This window comes from Myotis davidii, unplaced genomic scaffold, assembly GCF_000327345.1.
Source record: "Myotis davidii unplaced genomic scaffold, ASM32734v1 scaffold44, whole genome shotgun sequence".
NCBI lineage: Eukaryota > Metazoa > Chordata > Mammalia > Chiroptera > Vespertilionidae > Myotis > Myotis davidii.
In genome coordinates this window covers 14,524,136-14,544,076 of record NW_006299705.1, presented here as the reverse complement: position 1 = coordinate 14,544,076, position 19,941 = coordinate 14,524,136, and positions in this window count along the sequence as shown.

Here is a 19,941-nt window from a genome sequence, read left to right as displayed (position 1 = left end):
TGGGATCAGAGGCACTAGCATGTGTGCAGTCTTACCTTTTGAGGAAAAGGATCTAGGAGAGGGAGGAGGTGAGGGAGAAAGAAAGGGAAAGGGAGAGGGAGAGGGAGAGGAAGAGGGAGAGGGAGAGAAGAGAAATGGTACATGACTATTGGGACAAGCTCTCAGAGGGTGGAGAAGGGTCACAATTAAATTACTTCTTTATCTTCAATAGGAGGGAGAGAGGAGAAGATGGGTGAAGAAGCTGAGTTTTGAAGAGAAATGGGAGAGATGTTGAGGAAGTTCATTGCTTCTGGTCTTGATGTCACTTAAGGTGAGATTATTTGTAGATACTAAGTATGAATTGGGGCTCCCTTCTTTAGGAAATGAAACAGCTTTATGGAAATGCAGCCAATTTAAAGACAAATTGAAACATTAATTAGGACTAGTGAGTGGCTGTTTTTTTCGTAGTTAATGATGGAACCAGTTGTTTTGTTATAGAGCTCTCTCCAGTATATCTTGAAAATTCAAGAGCAGAAACACGGGCATTCCTCGTTTATTTGGGTTAGGGAATCAGCCAAACTCTTTCTATTGCAGCTTCCAAACTTTTTTTTTCAGTATCTTCAAAAACTCAGTAAACTATTTTCTTTATTGTTCTTGTCTACCAAGTTCCATGATCCTTATCTGCTTCTGTAATTTCAATATATAGATCACAATCTTTTTCTCCTTACATCTTGACATTATCCTCCCATTTTTTTTACAATTCACATTAATAACATCATTGTTTCAAAGTCCCTTGATTTCCTCAGCTCTATTTAAGTACATCTCATTTCACCTAAGCAATCTATAAACACGTCTACATTTCCCATGATATCATCTTTTTTCATAGCTGCTTCTCTACCGTGATCTTGACCTGCAGCTTCAGATTTAAGAATCTCAATTAGTGAATAAAAATATACTTTAAATTGAAGGTAAAATGGCATGTATTTTAAGCTGAAAAATAATTATTCTGTAAGACTGATCCTCCTACATCCAGAATTCTAATACATTCTTTTTCTCTGAAAGACAATATGTTAGTATGCTGATCAGTAAATATAAATGAGTGTGTTCACTTTCTGAAATGTTCCCTTGAGTTTTAAAATGGATACTACATAATCCATTAAATAATGGTCTCTATTGAATGAATATCTACACTGTCATATGCATTCAATGCACATTCTATAAACTCACAGCAACATTTCAAATATATCAAAGCCTTCTAGCTAATTATTACCATAATTTTTATTTGTACAGTGGTCAGACTCCAAAACCTAGAATTTTACCCTGTAATTCTCATGTATGTAAGATTCCACATATTACCTTGAAAGTGTTTTTTAAAATGCAGTGTAAATATTTCTAGAATTATACTGATCTTTGAGAACTTAAAGTTGATATAAATTGAATGGTATAGGATGACTATTTTAACCAAAAACATAGGGCTTGTAGTTGTTCAATTAGAATTCCAACTATGCCACTTATAAACTTTGGGATTTTGGGAATTTAAGCCAAAAGTTTTGGTAAGTCTCATTTGCTCTATAAAATAGAAAAAAAAAATCACACCTATAACACCAAGTTGCTGTTTAAACAATTAAATTAGAGAATTTTTGCAAAGTGTTTAGTACTTGTGAAACATAATAACTACTCAACATGTACCAGGTAATACAGTAGGTCCTCAGTTTATGACGTACAGCAATATTCTCCATAAGTTGGAACCACCTACATAAGCACCTACATCACTCACATGGAGCACACACTCTGCAGTAATGAAGTGAAACAGTAAAAAAAATTAAAAGAAAGATAACAATTCCTGACCTTTACTTGTGGTAAATAAATAATAAAAAACATAAAGCACACATGTACATATGTCAAAATGATGGAACTTTTTTAAAAAAATAAATAAACTAGGGGCCTGGTGCACAAATTTGTGCACAGGTGGGGTCCGGCAGGCCCACCCTGATAAGAGCCGATGGGAGGGAGGGGAAGCAGGAGGTTGGCTGGCTGGCCCTGCCTCCTGCTCAAACTCCCGGTTGAGGGGACAATTTGAATATTAACCTTTTATTATATAGGATGGGAGATGGCGACATAACCATGAAACAATGTACGTTGAGTCCGACATAATCTGAGGACTGTCTGTAATAGTATTGCTATTATAATTATGTCCAACTAATATTTTTTCAAAGTATTTTGAAATATTTGTAAGCATTAATTAATCTCACAGACACTCAGAATGCCTTAGTAAGATAACATATAAGGACATCTCTGACCAAAAGATGTTTAATAAGATACAATATATTTTTAATGGTGCTTTAGTTATCAGTATAGGAAGCTAATTCTTGGATAGTATAGATTCTATTTTCGTATTTTAAAAATTCCCCACAATTTTGTGTGTGTGTGTGTGTGTGTGTGTGTGTGTGTGTGTGTGTGTGTGTAGATGGCAGAAAGGAAAAGAAAGCATTCTGGTAGTCTGGTGTCAATGTCACATAGCTCCAATTCCCATCGCGGATATTTCTTCAGTGTACCGGATTGCCGCGCCATGGTTGGGAGGCTGGCTGCATCAGCTCCCACACATGTGGCCCTAGAAGTGCTTCCATCCCTGTCTCCCACCACCTCATAATGAGTCCCCGGTGGTGCTCCGTTAGGAACTGAGCTGTCATCCTCAAGTTGGCACTCGCTGATTTTGCCAACATTGTTTCTGATGATGTGTTTGTTAGGGGGGCCATTTGCTAATACCTGATGAAGTATCACCATTAAGTTTCTTGAAAATGAGTTTGCTTTGCTAATCTCAGGGCTGTGGAACCTCTGGGAGCAGGGTGCATAGTAATAACTAAGTCTGGTTCCGGACCACCTGTCTGTGACATAGGGCTGGGGAGTTGAGACATCCCTGGGATTCACTCTGCATGGGAAAAGAAGAAGGAAAGAAATATGCCTCTCAGATGCAGATTTCCTTCTAATTCAATGACAGTTTGAATCAAGGGGCTCACAGCCTGGCAACTTGTTTTTCTTTTGCAGTAAGTATTTTGCTTGTCTCACATTATCTCCAGATTAAAACTAACACCTTAACTAAGGTGTACAGTTTATCATGAAGGTTGGAGCCAGTGTAAAGTGATAAATTGGGAAAAATTGCCTACAATTTTATGAAGTTTATAACTTAAAAATATCCAGAACAATAGTTCTCAAAAAGAAAGAAAGAATGAAAGAAATTAGTCAGAATCAGTCTTGGAATTTGTTAATTATGCAAATGCTGGTCCTTATCCTGAGAGATTCTGAGTCAGTAGGCCTAACGCAGTGCCTAGAAATCTTGTTTTAATATGCAACCTAGTCAGTTCTGAAGGAGGGGGTTTTTAAGAAAAAACTTCATGAAGTACTAATGCAGAATTTGTAAAGACCTGTAATTTAACTTTTAGCTGCTATCTTGGCCCTGTTGTAGTCAGACAATAAGATGCCCATAAAACTCCAAGTTTTCTATTCTCTTTCCATGTATGGATTCTCCTTCACATTGTCATCTGTTAATTCAATGACTCATCTAGTTTTTATATTGAATTGCTGGCGACTTTGCATTTCCTCTCCAAATCCACTCTCAACTGTCTGACTCGCCTTGTGTTCCTGAGCCCAGACTCTAAGGATTGCATCAGTCCGTGTCCCTTGCCTTCAGGTCAGCGGAGAGTAAAGTCAGGGCATTTATTTTTCTGTGCTCCCTTCTAAGAGAAGCGTGTCCATGGCTGAATTCTTCTACTCAAGCATTCAATTGGAGGCACTGTAGCTCTAAGACATGCTAGATTCCACTAATGCCCTCTTCTTTTGCCCCATCAAACTTGGAAGACTAACTGTTCCTTAAGATTATCTAACCCAGATGCTTCACTTTCCCTTATTGATTTCATGTAACTCTGTTCATGCCTTGTAAGAGCCCTGTGGTTAAACTCTCTTCTGTTATTCCTTTTGAGTGTGTCATGATTTTCCGAAGGGGATCCTGACCAAGATATTAAGTAGCTTTATAGCAGCTCCTGAGAAAGTCTTGGGAAATAAAGCATAGTGACAAATATTTCTTCTGATTTGGGATAGGCACGCTGGTAGAAAAAAGGAAGATGGCCTGGCAATTGGGAAAAATGTATTAATGAGGCTGTAGGTTCCTGGATATTGTTTAGAAAATCTTTAGGTGTAAAAGTAGAGGAGGAGCCATTGCAAGGAGTTCCTTGAGAATTGATTGCCACCACACTACCTCAAGTCACTAGCATCTCTCACCAGGGTTACTGCTATAGTTTCTCTCTCCTGCAATTCATTTCCCACCCAGCAGAGGAGTGACCTTTATAAAATACAAAGAGAATAATGTTACTATATATTTATTTATAAATAACAAATATTTATAAGTTCTTTGTAGCTAAAACTTAGAATGCATAAGCGGTAGTGTTAGTAGTGGTGGAAAATAATGAATGGCACACTCTAAATAAGAACTTGCAAATACTGCAAAATTATGGAAGGCTTTAGAATAGAGGAGTGACATAATCAAATCTTTATTTCAGAAACTCTAGAAGCAATATGAAAAATGAACTGTAAGAAGAAAAACTAGAGGAAGAAAATCTTATAGGAGCCTCTTTTTACATGATAGGACTCTCACTGATTGTTATCCATTGTTAATATTCTCTGAAACAGATCATTTTCCAGAAATTATCTTCTGGTAAAGAGCATTAAAATCCCTAGCAACAATTCACACCTAAGATTTCACAATTACCTAGGTCTATTGTCCTGAGATAACATAAAATTCTAAATTGCTGTAATGTTCAATTATAGCAAAGTATTTGCCATAAAAGAATATTAAAACCTCAAAATTTTCTTTGCAGTCTCATAATTATACCTTAAACCCATTTTTTCTTTTTCTTTTTCCTCAAATATATATTAGTAAATTATTTTTCCCAAGAAATTGTGGCATAGATATTAAATACATATTGTGACCTGAATATAAAATATTGAGCATGAGTTATTCATGAACACATTTGATTATTTACTTAAAAAATAAACAGGGAGAAAATGTCTATAAATTTACTTTCAATGTAATGAAAAATATATTCTCTGTCAAATTTTTTTCTTAAATCGGATTTTATATGATTAAAAACTCAAGTGTAAAATTAGAAGAAGAGGTAAAGGGTGAAGCAGATTTTAAGTGGTCTGGTCATGTGCTATAAAATCATATTATAAAAAATATCCTTTTCTCATGTGAAACTTTCATTTTTTATGTGTATGTGGTTTGTAAAAGCAGCTTTATCAATATATACTTGACATAATATAAACTTAAGGTAAAAAACTTAAAAAGTTTTCATGCCTATGTGAACACATTAAATTATCATTATAGTAAAAACGAACATATCCATCACCTCTAAAACTGTACTCATGCCCCTTATAATCCCTCCCCCCTATGGACCCCACAGCAACACTAATCTATGTTGTGTCACAACAGATTTGTTTACATATTATATAACACAAGGGGCCCAGTGCACAAATTCGTGCACCTTGAAAGGAACTGTGGGCTGCGAGGCTGCGGTAGGCACAGGGGTGGGCCTTGGCCCATCCTCTATGACCCCGCCTGGTCCCTCCCATCACAGCCCCTTGTTCCCTGTCTGCTGGTAGCCCTGCTCCCACCGCCACCGCTCCCATGCGCTGACAGCGCTGGCCCTGCTTGCAATTGCTGATAGCGTGGAGCGATTGGGATCAGTGCCAGCAGCGGGTGTGAGTGGGTCTAGCGCCGTCAGTGGGTGGGAGTGGCGGCTGCTGCCCCAATTGCCCCTGAGGCGAAGGGGGGGGTGGAGAAGCCCTCAGTGGCTGCCACTTGCACCCACTGATAACACTGAGTGATTAGGACCAGCACCAGGCACTGGCAGTGGGTTCAAGCGGTGGCTCTGGTGCTGGCTGCGGGTGCGAGCAGGGCCGGCGCTGGCAGTGGGTGTGAGCGGCAGCTACAGCGCCGGCAACGGGTGTGAGCAGGGCTGGGGCTGGCATCAGGTGCGAGTGCCAGGTGGGACTGCAGTGTGTGAGAGCAAAGAATTTTCAGTAACCACAAGAAGCTCAACCAGATGACAGCTGCTGGTGCCCCACCTTGGTCTGGTGCCCCCACTCACCTGCTCCACAATCCCTCTGCAGCCAATGCCCGCCATGTTCCACACAGCCCCCTGGTGATCAGTGCACGTCATAGCAACCGGTTGTTCAGTTGTTTGGTTGTCCTGGTTGTTCTGCCATTTGGTCTATTTGCATATTAGGCTCTTATTATATAAGATAAATAGAATCATATAATATTTTTAAATCTAGCTTCTCTCATTAGCTTATTATTTCAGATTCATCTTGTAGTGTGAAGGAGTATTTAACTCCTTTTTATGGGAGAGTAGTAGTTCATATTGATATACTAGGGTTTCTTTATCCTTTCATATATTGATGCAAATTTGGATTGTTTCCATTTGGGAGTTATTACAAATAAAAGTTATGCACATCTATATATATAAAACCCTAATATACAAATAGACCGAATGGCGGAACAACTGAACAACCGAACAACCGGCTGCTTTGACATGTGCTGACCACCAGGGGGCGTGTGCGGAACATGGTGGGCATTGGCTGTGGCAGGATGGTGCAGCAGGTGAGCAGGGGCACCAGACCAAGGTGGGGCACCAGTAGCTGTCATTGGGGCGAGCCTCTGGTAGCTACTGAAAATTCTTTGCTCCCATGCACCACAGTCCCACTGGGCGCTCACACCTGCTGCTGGCACTCTCATGCTGGCTGCCAGTGCCTGGTGCCGATCCCGATAGCTCGGTGCCACCAGCGGTTGCCAGCGGTGGCTGCTGGCCCCGATCATCCCTGAGGGCTTCTCCACCTCCCCCTGCTCCCAAGGGGCGATCAGAGCAGCAACCCCTACTTGAACCCGCTGCTGGCACCGGCTTCAATTGCAACATGCTGTCAGCAGGTGCGAGCGGGGCCGGCACTGTCAGCGCATGGGAGCGGCAGCGGGAGGGGCCGGGCGGGGATGCGGAGGATGGGCCGAGACTCACACCTGTGCCCATCACAGCCTCGTGGCCCACAGTTCCTTTCAAGGTGCACGAATTTGTGCACTGGGCCCCTAGTATGTACATAGGTCTCTGTGTGAACATATACTTTATTTCTCTCAGATGAACATCTAGGAGTGGAATGGCTGGATCATATGGTAGGCTTTTTTGTTATTTTTTTTAACTCTTTATTACACTAAAAATTGTTTCAAAGTGATTGTATTATTTAAATTCCCACCAACAGTGTAGGCAAGTCTCAGTTCCTATACACTACTGCCAACACTTGCTGTACTCAATTCCCTCCCTCTTCCTTGGGAACACCTATTAAATGTAGACTAGGTAACTTAAAGTTGTCCCATTGCTTACTGATGCTCTGTTTACTTTTTAAAATATTTTTTTATCTCTATAAGTTTGATTCAGATATTTTTATATTTTCATATCGCTACTTAACTTTTTGAGCATGTTATACTAAATTGTTTTCATGTCTTTGCCTGTTAATTTTAACATCTTCCAGGTCTGAGTTCATTTAATAGTTTATTTTCCTTTTATGGGTATTTTCTTCCATCTTTGCATGATTGGTATTATGATTACTTTAGCATATGATTGTACATAGTATTTTTTTTTAATGATTTTTTTGTATTTTCTGTGGTGTCAGTTGTAACTTTTCTTTCATTTATGATTTTATTACTTGGGTTCTTTCCTTTTTTGGATGAGTTTAGCCAGAAGTGTGGAAAAGTGGCCTTATGTAGAAGTGACCACTGGGTAGACGGCAGCAGCCCAGCGGATACCTAAGCATCCAGGACACAGACCCACCCAGCAAGCGGGAGTGGCTCCAGGCAGGGAGGCCAGGTGCATGCAGTAAGGCCCTGTTGATCCTCCTGCCTGCTCCCTTTGCTTGAGGCTGATTGGGTTCAGGTGTGAACGTGCAGCAACCTTGCAGGTTAGCCAGAGGCCTCACCGACCCTGTGGAGATGGAGGGGAACATGAAGAACGGTGCTTACCGGCCCTGCGAGAATTCCCACGGTCCCCGGAGAGCTCCCGCGACTCCCCAGCCCTCTCTACACTGTCTCAGGTTTGTTGGACCGAAAGTGGTCTTGTGTGGAAGCGACCTCTGTGCAGGCTCTGTGCGGCTGGTAGTTTGGGGGAAGCCGCTGCGAATGGAGCAGGTGCTCACGCTGTCTGGGCACTACGCTAGTTGGCCGGGCTGGAGCAGCTCTGGGCAGGGGAGGCCCCCTGGGTGTGGTGAGGGCCTGTCGCGGCTGCTTTCTTCCTGGGAATTCTGGGAGTGCGCTGTGGTGATCTTGCACCCAAAGAAAGCTTCAGCCGCCATGTGTGTGTGTGTGTGTGTGTGGGTGTGTGTGTGTGTGTGTGTGGGTGTGTGTGTGTGTGTGTGTGGGTGTGTGTGTGTGTGTGTGTGGGTGTGTGTGTGTGTGTGTGTGGGTGTGTGTGTGTGTGTGTGTGGGTGTGTGTGTGTGTGTGTGTGGGTGTGTGTGTGTGTGTGTGTGGGTGTGTGTGTGTGTGTGTGTGTATGAAAGTGCCGCAGATACTGGAAATTTCCTGCGGCTTCCAGGCCTTCTTCTGTTTGGTTTCCTTTTCTTGTTGGTTGTTTAAATGCTATTAATTCAGCCCTCAGTTGTCTCATAAGTAATTATTGTTTAAGTATGTGTACCTTTGACTTAGCCCTCGGGAGGGGCGATTTCAGAATTCTCTAGGCCACTGCCACCTCGGACCTCGCTCCCTACTATGTTTATTAGATGCCAGCTATTGTTAATTGTACTGTGTTGGGTGCGGGATATTTTTGTATTTCCATACGTATTCTTGTGAAATGCTTTGTGATGCAACTGGATTACTTAGAAACAGTTTGATACTTCGAGGTCGAGGTCTTTCTTTGAAGATTTATTGGCCCAGACAACGATCAGGCTAAGGGACACCAGGACTGAGGCGAGGTCTTTCTTACTATTCTGCCCAAGGCCCTGTGGATCGTGGTTTTCCCATCTGGTCCTGAGAGTGCTCGGCTCTGTTACCTCTGATCCTCTTTGCCTCTTTCCGCAGCTCCCAGTACTTCCCTCAGAGCGTGAATTGCTCAGCACCCAGGAGAGTCCCCAGGCAGATCCTCTCCAGATCTCCAGGCTTCTCTTTAGTTTCCTCCTTTCTGGTACCCTGCCCTGTGAACTTTATCTGCCTTTGGTTTCCTGGACCTGCAGCTCCATCTCCTCAACTCAGGGAGTCTGCTGAGTTTCCTGACCTCCTCATTCCTGCACCACAGGCCAGAAACTCTCCCAGCCATGATTGGGGTAACCAAAGGGCTTGTCTCATTTGTTTCCTGTCACTCAGAGATCACTTTCCCCGCTACCCCTCCACCCCATGTCCAGTGTCTTAAAACCCATTGTTCATTTTTTGGGTTATCTTATGTGGGAGGGTAAATATGGCCCTGTTGTGGCTTAATCTTGCCCAGAAGACAAAAGTTATCTGTTATAATGTATGATGTATGATTTTCCTTATTTAAATATATTACAGTATTTAGGTTTTCTGGAAAAATTACTTCATGTGTTAGGAAAAGAAATTCAATTGTGAGGAGTATCTATGACTCTAATCTTAATTTCACAAAATGTTAGAGATGATAAGACACTGATTTTTCTAAGATATTGAAGATAAATATTTTAATGATGATTTCAGGTATGTTCACTAAAATATTCTTACTACTTCTTCTTTTCAAAAACTATGCCAATATTGTGAGTGAAATATATTTAAGTAAGAAGTGTGCGTACTATAATCACCTACATCACAATATTGAATTTAAGTATAAAAATTTATTATTAGAATGCATACTTTGCCCTTGATAGTGTGATATTTTAGGAAATGATATAACAGATTTATCATTTCATATTCTAAAAAGAGCCATATGTATCTCTTGACATATAAGTAGGACCATGCCTATAGGATAGATTTTTAAGGACATCAGATAGTCCAGACAGGCATAATGCACTAGTCTATGTGAATCATTTTATGTCTCTGAGACAGTAAATTTTCTAAGTGGTATCTTGTTAAGGTCTTCATTACTCTGGTGTGGTTAATATACTTCATGTAACTCACTCTCATCCCACAAAGTCATTACCTTAGACTGTAAACACCTTATCTCCTTTATGATAAGAAATTCTCTCATTTCTTGGGCTTGCTGGGTACTCTCGCCTCTGGGTTCCCAACTTTTATCTTCTCAGAAAGCTCATCTATGATGAGCGATAGGACCCTTCACTGAGCCTTTAGATCCCAAGGCCCACATTCTCAACTCTTTGATGCTCTGAAAACTTCTCTCACCTTAGTGCCTTCTCACCCCTCCTTCCCAGAAAACAAGTTTATTTACTACAAAACTGCAAACACTTACTTAACAGTCCTGCTGCTATCAGAAGCTAAACTCATTATCACCCAAACCTTAGCATGTTATCTCTAAGGTAAAATATAGCATTTATAAATCCAAGGGGCTGGAGGCCTGGAAACTGCAGTCCTACAACTCTGCAGTCCTGCAGAGTTTCTAGATCTACATCGGCTGAGTCAGTAGTTATTACTGTTTCTGAAAATTAAAAGGAGGGAATAATATCTTAGTTCAGAGATACATCGCTAGAGACATAGAATCCTATGAAATTCTGGCCAATGTTTACCCTGGATTTGTGTAATTTTGAACAGGCCTGAGATAGTTAAACAGTAGTTTTCTAGGGAAACTGAGATAGTTAAACAGCAGTTTGCAGCCATCTAGAAAATCCAGATGCCAAGCAGTCTGCAGCCATCTAGTAAATCCTGTCTTCCTAAACCAAGGACAAATAAAGCTAAGAGAATAAACCTCATTTTGGTATATGAGACTACAACCCTCCAAACTAATGTCCCTTTCCTTCCACCAGGCCATTTGTCATAACTCTTGTTATTCTAGCTTATTAATAAGCCAGACAGAGAAAGACAAATACCGTATGATATCACTTATATGCGGAAGCTGATGAACAAAATAAACTGGTAAACAAAATAGAACTAGAGACATGGATGCATGGAACAGACCGACAGAGGTCAGAGGAGATGAATGGGGAGGACTTGATGAAAGAAGGTGAAGAGATTAGAAAAAATGTGTCTTTTAACACCTGTCTAGTATTGCTTAGGTTTCCCATGATCATCTAATGGGATTATTTATGTAAAAGTGCTCTGAGAAACTGTAAAACAAAATCTCAGGAAACTAGAAAGTGATCACAGGAAAGTAGAACATGAGTAATGATGAGTTTTGGAAGCATCCTGGAATGAAGATGTGTATAAGAGTAAGCTCCCCCAAATGGGATTTTGGAAGTCAGTATATAGTGAAGGAAGTCAATATTCTGAGCTGTTAGGAAATTTATTACAGAATTCAAAGTCAGAATGGCCAGGTGAACAATTTAAGAATCCTTAGTTCAGGTCTTTACTATCTTTATGGCATGCGTAAATTCTATCTTTTAGAAACTCAACTTTTTCGTCTGCAAAAAGAGTTTGTGGTAATAAATGTAAATCATGCCCTAGCTCAGTAATGGTGAACCTATGACATGCGAACTCATTTTTTTGGTTGATTTTTCTTTGTTAAATGGCATTTAAATATATAAAATAAATATCAAAAAATAAATCTTTGTTTTACTATGGTTGCAAATATCAAAAAATTTCTATATGTGACATAGCACCAGAGTTAAGTTACAGTTTTTCAAAATGCTGACATGCCAAGCTCAAAAGGTTCACCATCACTGCCCTAGCTGGTTTGGCTCACTAGATAGAGCATCGGCCTGGGGACTGAAGGGTCCCAGGTTTGATTCTGGTCAAGGGCACGTACCTTGGTTGCAGGCACAGCCCCAGTAGGCAGGAGGCAGCTGATCCATTTTTCTCTCTCATCGATGTTTCTAACTCTCTATCCCTCTCCCTTCCTCTCTGTAAAAAATCAACAAGATATATTAAAAAATAAATGTAAATCATGTATGTTAAGGGTCTTAAGCATAGTTGGCCTTTACCAATAACTGATAGTTACTTTCATTTGTCCTCAAAGGTTGTGAACTGGTTTACTGTAACAAGACAGGGCTGGGAGGTGGGGTAGATGAGAATGTGGTAGGAGTCAGGAATGTGAATGGAATGTTCATTGATTAAACATTGTATGTAATGTATGCAATTGCCATTTGAGGACATGGGAAGTTGTGAGAATCCTTTTGGGGAAGGAGAGTATTGAATTAGCTTCTCTCTCTGTACCTTGGGAGAGCAGATAAGAAATTGTAAGTGACCTTTAAATTGGTTGTAAAGACAAAGACTGCATACACTCCATCATGACAAGCTGAGGATTGGTTTATTGTGACATCTGTGGGACCAAGCTCAGAACCGAACAGGAAACACTCCTCTTTCAAGCTTATAATCCAGTTGAACAGGTCAAAAACACTTTAAAATACATGAATGTTTCTGAAGATTATTAGAAAAAAGTAATCTCTGGTTTCATTATCATGAAATAAAAGGTTGAAGGCAAGCTAAAAATGTAGTTTGGGACAGAATGGAAATTATACTGTCAACATTAATAATAATAAATATAATAATATATATTTTTAAAAGCAATGACAGAGTGTTTGCTCAAAGGTAAGAATATGGGCTCTTTCTCTTTAGTTAGGCTTTGTGAACAGTGCCAGGCTAGTTATATGTGACTGTGAAACCCACAGAGGATGAGGTATGAAACAAAACACCAAGGGGGGTGACCTTGACTTTGGGAATAATCTAATTAAAGATGATGCTGGCACTTTGTTAGAAAGGTTTTTCTGGGAAATTGGAGCAGAGAAAAGGCAAAAGTGATCTAGGAAGCCATGATTGAACTTAAGGTTAGCAAGAGGAACTGTATTTATCTTTGACAGATTAAGTTTTAGGTAGCAAATTGATAATAGTAGGGTGCACTATTTCTCTTTTTCTCTCATTTTCATAATTGTCCAATGACTTTCATATAGATTAGGTCATTTAGTCTCAGAACAATCTTGAGGAATAGTCAAAGCATATGTTATTAGCCTCAATTTGCAGATTAAAAATAAAAAGTTCAATGAGAGAGAGTGACTTTCTCAAAGTTATAAGATAAATAATGGAGTTAGGACTAGAAGTTATGTCTTCTGATAAAAGTCTACCTACAGTATACATTATAGTATGTTCTGCATCTCCTCGGATACAAAACACCCTTTTAAATGTGAGATCAAGACTTGTGAATAAAAACAAACAAAGAAAAACATCAGGTCATACAGGTACTAAAACTGGATCTCATATTTAGATGCTGGAGTATATCCTGGTTTCAGATATATTGCTGCTATTTTCATCTACAGGCCTGATATGATTGAGATTTACTCTGCTCACTTCTCAGGTTCCCTATAATTAGATTTCCTAAAGTCTTAAGAAAGGTTTCTATGAAAAATTTCAGTTCTCACCATTTCTCCCCTTTTTAAGGAGAAAATAGAGTTGCTTGCATTGGCATTGCAAATCAAGAGGTGCTTAATTAAGCAGAAGGGTTTCTAATTTGGTGAAGCATGTTCTTGGCATAGATCTGTGGGGGTAAACACATCATATCAGTAGGTCAATAATATTTCCCATCCCTGCAATGTTAGGCTGATTCATTTGGGACTTTAGAAAATTTTTCTCTTTCCAAATTTAATTTATGAGATAACCTTAAAATGAGCTACATTATGAGATTGAGAGATTGTGGCAATTTTAAGGTTATTTTATCCTCAGGCAACCTACATAAGCAAGAAAAAAACAACAACAACCTAGTTTATCAGTTAATTCTATTGATGTATATACTTACTTTGCTATTCTGATAATTAAAGGCCCCAAATCAGTTCATTTTTATCTTACAGGCTATATTTTTTTTTACCTTTTGTTCCTAAACTATTAGATTAATTATTTTAAGCATATAGGTACAGCCACAGGATGTGACAAAGACATAGGGTCTCTAGATATACACAGGCTGCGTCAGTAGTTATTACTGGTTCTGAAAATTAAGAGGAGGAGGATAACATCTTAGTTCAGAGATAGATTGCTAGAGACACAGAATCCTATGAAATTCTGGCCAGTGTTTACCCTGGATTTGTGTAATTTTGACCAGGCCTGACTACATCTGGCTGGACTGTGGATGATGCCATTTCTCCAGGAGGGAGGGTCATTCCCTTTTTATTTATGTTCCATTTCATTTAGTATGCATAGTGGGCATGGTGCCACTCTGACTTTTAACCCTAATGGAGAGAGAACACAAGTTGACTGGGGACCTCTAGGGAAAATCAAGCCTTAATGACAATCTGAGTGTAAAATCTGGTCTCTGGAAGAAAGGTCACCACATCTGCATAGCTCCTGGAGTCAGGCTTAGAGCCCTGTCTGCCTTCAAATAAAGAAGCTTTTTTTTCCTGTGTCTTAAGGCTGCTTTAGTTTGAGGTACAAGGAGCACATGACAGAATCAGGGGAACTGAGTGATGTTTGTGCATGTTTGACTGCACTCTGCATCCTAAGAGAAGACTTTGGAGAAACCCAATCAATACTACAAGCATGTCCTGGACAGCAGCAATGCTGTTTTCATTCTGTTACAATAATGAATTGAAGTCTCCCAACAGCAGGTATAATAAGCACTACTCAACCCTTGATATTCAATCACCTTTAACTGGTTATATCTATCTAAAATTCACTGTTAACTGTGGTTTTACAATACCCCATTGGCAACCTTTTATGGCTCTCTCTGCACAAAAATGCAAAAACATCAAAAATGCCTCTCAGTGCCATATACTCTCTGCTTCTCTCTATTTGCTAAAATGTTTTCCATTTTTTATTTAAAATCCAGTGGAAGGCATTCAGACATTGTGCACAAAATGAAGTGGTTTTGCCTTCAGTTTGAAATTATTTTTACCATTACTGTTAGCCCAGAGTTCATATATTCATCGTTTCTGGTTGTGGAGTGATTTTGTGTTATCTAGATCCCCTAAAGCAAGTCAGTCTTTTGCAAATAAAAATGAAAAGGAACTTTTTTTTTTCCCCCACAAGGCTCACTTGCAGTTTTTTGGTACGTGATTACTTTTTATTTATTTAAAGCATGATATTTTGCTATAGAATGGAAAAGCAGAATATCAAATGTAGTTTATGAACAGTAGAAATGAGCAACTGTTTCTACCTTATTTTGTTAACACAAATGAGACAAAAAATTCAGGGCTCATGAAAAATCCTAGTAAAATCCATATCCTGGAGAGAACCCAGGTTTGGCATTCACAGTCTGAATATGAATAACTGTATCTTGACATGTTTTACTAGCCTTTCATTTTGTTTTTCAATTTAATTTTAAATACCAGTAATCTATTGTTTTAGAGTGAATTCAACACTTGACCAAAAAGATCTCATTTCAAGCTATGTTACAAGGTCATATCAAATTGTCTCGTTAGATTTTAAGTTTTCCATTTCATCAGTTCAGAGTGCTTCATCTAAATGGGATGGATTTTACCAAATTCAGGTCTTGGACAGGCAAGCTAATAGCTCGAGTAAGTACCATTGGTTTACTGACCAAATAATCATTTTGCTTTTATTTCCAATTTGATTTATTGGCTTTATAAGATGATTTCACTGGATTCTTTGAAACATTTACTTTACTTTGCAAAATGCAAAACAGGGCGACAATAACAGAATCGCCAATTAATTACTATAATAAAGCAAATGTGCTTAAAAATATTTGTTTTATTATGCAGAGTCAGCAAAAGTATAATCTATTTTGATTTAAATATCAGGAAAAATCACAATATTTAAGAAAGATAATAATGGAAGCTATTCTTGTGATAAAATTTTACAATTTTCAGTATGCCTAAAAATAATATATGGATAGTGTAATAATACAATAATATTTTACACATATATGTATTAGATTTTATGGCTAAGATTTAAAGTAATAGGCCATATGTTTCTTTGTGTCTTGTATACAGAATAGGTAAACTTCTACTTCCAAACAAATAAAAAGGTGAAAGTTTCCATCAAAGCAAGAGTGATAAAACTAAACTTAGCTTTTATAATAAAAATAGCGTCAAATTCAATTTCCCTTCTACTGCCCAGTAATTCTGAAATGTTTTGAAGTAGTACCAGGCTGCAGAGTAATGCAATCTGCAAAATATCACCAATATTTTCAAACATGTGGTAATGATTTTCCTTACACTTAAAAGTGGCCCCAATTCTAACAATAAGCACAGTTGCTTCAGTAAAAATGCTAACTTTGACAGGTTTGCTAGCCATTTTTTATTATGTTTAATGAAAGATCGTTAACTTCTTCTGATACTTCAAAAGATCACCACATTTTGGTGGGTGGGGCGGGGGGGGAGAGGTGCAGTAATCACTATAAATCTTTATTGCTCAAGCAAAGAGTAGATGCAATAAAGGAAAACATTAATGAATTAGGTTACCTATATTTAAGATGCTTATAATTTCAACAATTATTAATTCCAAAATTGTGGAACTCATATATTCTACTTTATGAAACATATTATTAAAAAATCCTGTTCTCACAAGGTTGACAATATGAATTAGAGACTTTTATTTTACAGAAAATAAACTCAAAATTAGGAACATAAGTAGTACTCATGAAGCATAAATTATTTCTCTTAAATTCTAGGGAAATCTAAATTCCATCAAAATTTGGGAATGCATTACACTTTATCTCAAAGTATTATAAAATAGGTGACCTTGTACAATGATATATGCAGTACTGAAATAAAAAGATTTTGGAGGGAAATAATTCAGGTCCAGTATCATGACCAAATTCTTTAGTTTGTTTTCATGTAATACAATAATATATATAATAAATGACTGGCAGCATAAGAAAGTTGTGAAATATCTTTGTTTAGAAATGACAAATATATTTTTTAATATATTTTCATTCAATATGAGAAAGAAAATGAAGTTCAATCACTGTAGAAAAATGTCTCATAGGTAGAACACAGAAATGATTTAATAAGTTCTATGAAAGTCAATTTGCATGAGATCAGCACCTAGCCTATAACGGGTGGTAATGGATTGTTGGCTTGATTTTATACCACTTGACATCAGATTACAATACACTGAATAAATGTTAACCTATAATCCCTTTAGTAAAAGCGAGCATTGTTTGTCTTCCCTTGTAGAGACCACATTGATTTTCTTTTATTGGATGCTCAACCACTGCACCTTAGATTGATTACTTTGAATTAAATGTGCACAGAACATTTTTATTATTCTAAAACAGCAATCTTAACATTAAGGAGATGCACTTTCTCCCAATCCCCTCTGTACTGCAGAATGTATACTCAGCCATATCATTTAGATTTCTTTAGTTTTCCCATTTTGTTTCAGGGCTGCTGTGATGTTGACCCCTACTCTGCTCCTGTGACCCTTGACCCAGACACATCTGACCAGTCAAGGCTCTAGGGGTGGCAAATTAATAGAAGCCCTGCTTGTTAATTGCATAAAAGAAAAGCCAAAGAATTCATCACCTCAGTCATGGCCATTGCTTCCCTTTGACCTCCTTCTCCCACAAGGCTTTTGCTGGTGGTCACATCTGTGGTTTTCCTATAGCCTACATATCTGCCATATAATTATTCAGCATCAAACCTTATTAATCAAATCGATGCTGTGTTTTAAATGGAAATTGCAGGATTAATACAAGCATTCATTTCATCCTGAAAATCTTGATGGCTTTAGCACATGAAATCCAATTGGAATATAAAAGAAGGGATGTAGAGACCTGATTGAATTAGAGGAGGCATGGTGCACATTAAATTACATATGCCAGCAGGGTTCCATGCTTTTATGGTAAAATACTGCTTTGGAGTCCATACGTCATATAACCTCTTGTGATTTTCTGTAATTCACTGGCACTCTCAAGATAAGCAAGAACATAAAAGGTTCCCATATTTTTGAAGATGTTTTTAAAATATCCAATATGTCTTCAATAAAAAAAGAAAGTAATTTCTATGACCATTTCATTAAATATAGGAGATTATCACAAGAAGACACAGCACAAATTAAGTATATTTTCTACTAAGTGGTGCTAAACATCTTTTTAGGTGATGGGAGAGGATAGGTAAACCTATAAAATCAACTTTCATTAAACCCTTCATTTTACTCCAAATGTATTTTCATAAATACAGTAAATATTAATTTCTCAATAAAGAAAAAGCATTTTATACAGGGCCTGGACAAATATCCATGTTTCTTTTATTGCCCTTATTACAGAAAACACTATTTGAGAGTGAGTCTTGCAAACCAGAGTCACAAACAGACTGTTTTTGACAAGTACCACAAAGATATTAGCAAAGCTCAATAGCTTGTTCCTTGGGGTTAACCCTGACCTAGTGCAAAATTAGCACTAGCACATCAATAACCTAAGAAAATAGGCCAAATTAGGTTCTTTAATGCTTCAATTTGAAAATTTTGCCACATTCTAGAAATTCTCTTCTCTTAAAGAGGTTTTCTTAGTGCAGCTTTTGTTTTTACTCTGGTGAACATGAGAAAACTGAGTGTCTTTGTATTTAGAACTCTATTATGCATATGGATATACTGGTGACACATCAATGCATAACCATTTGGAAGAAATTTAAATATAATTAAAGTATAATAATCATAAAATACATTAGTTATGAAATAGTAAAGCAGGTTGGTTAAGGGGATTCAGTAATGGGGAATTGTGGTGTCTTATGAGAAATTAGGTATCATAGAAGACATTATTTTCAAAATTTCCTGGTTTAATGTAATTTAAAGGTCAAGTTTGTCTTACTCAAAACAAGTTTAAACTGACTTTTGAGATTGGCTGTACATTTTTTTTTAAACAAAGAACTCTGATATTTCATATATACCATTATGTGAATTGGTATATCCCCTCCACACAAACATAGACTCTTGGGTTTCCAGCATGGTGAGCTTTTGTGTTTCTGCAAAACAGAGAAAGAAGCACCTTGCCAGGCTGCATGGAGTGGGAGCTAGGTTTGTGCCCTCTTATGCTCATTGTTATGTGTAATTGTACAGGGTACAACTTGTGTTACCATGTGTGGCAGACCTGCTTTTATGACTATCAAAAGCCATATGAAATTCCTTACTTGCTTTCCATCAGTTACCAATAAACCACATTTAGTATTTAGTTTTAAAGAATAAATTTGAGTTCAAATAAAAGCGATAAACATGATAGGCAGAAAATTCTTATTAAGGAGGATTTTTCTGTGGCGTACATCTAAATGGTAGCTATCACCTACATCCTGCTTATTTTTCTTAGAAGGGATGAGAGTTTTGTGTACCTCGTTTTCTTGGGTAACGGTAGAAGAGTGCCTTTGTAGGACCCCTACCCACAGCAGTTACTCTTTACTTGCACTGACATTCTGGAGTGATAGCTAAAAGAATAGGCTTCTCCCGCCCTTCTTAAACACATTTAAAATTTTTTGAATTATGGTTATTTATAAATCTCATCTTAATATAAGAAAAAAGTTTCTTAGAAGGTCTTCATGGTGATAAATTTATGACATTGCATTTGACAATCTTGAAAACAAAATTCTCCAGTATATTTTATGACATAAATTCTTTTATTTTAATACTAGAGGCCTGGTGCTCAAAAATTTGTGCACTCGGGGAGGGAGGTCCCTCAGCCTGGCCTGTGCCCTCTCGCAGTCTGGGACCTCTCTGGGGATGACCACCTGCTGGCTTAGGCCCGCTCCCCAGGGGATTGGGCCTAAGCTGGCAGTCAGACATCCCTCTGGCAGCCCGGGAGCCCTTGGGGGATGTCCACTTGCCTGCGGGCAGCAGGCCTAAGCTGAAGTCGGACATACTTAGCGCTGCTGAGGAGACGGGAGAGGTTCCCACCACTACCACTATAATGGCAGCCATCAGCCTGGCTTGTGGCTGGGGAGAGCGCACC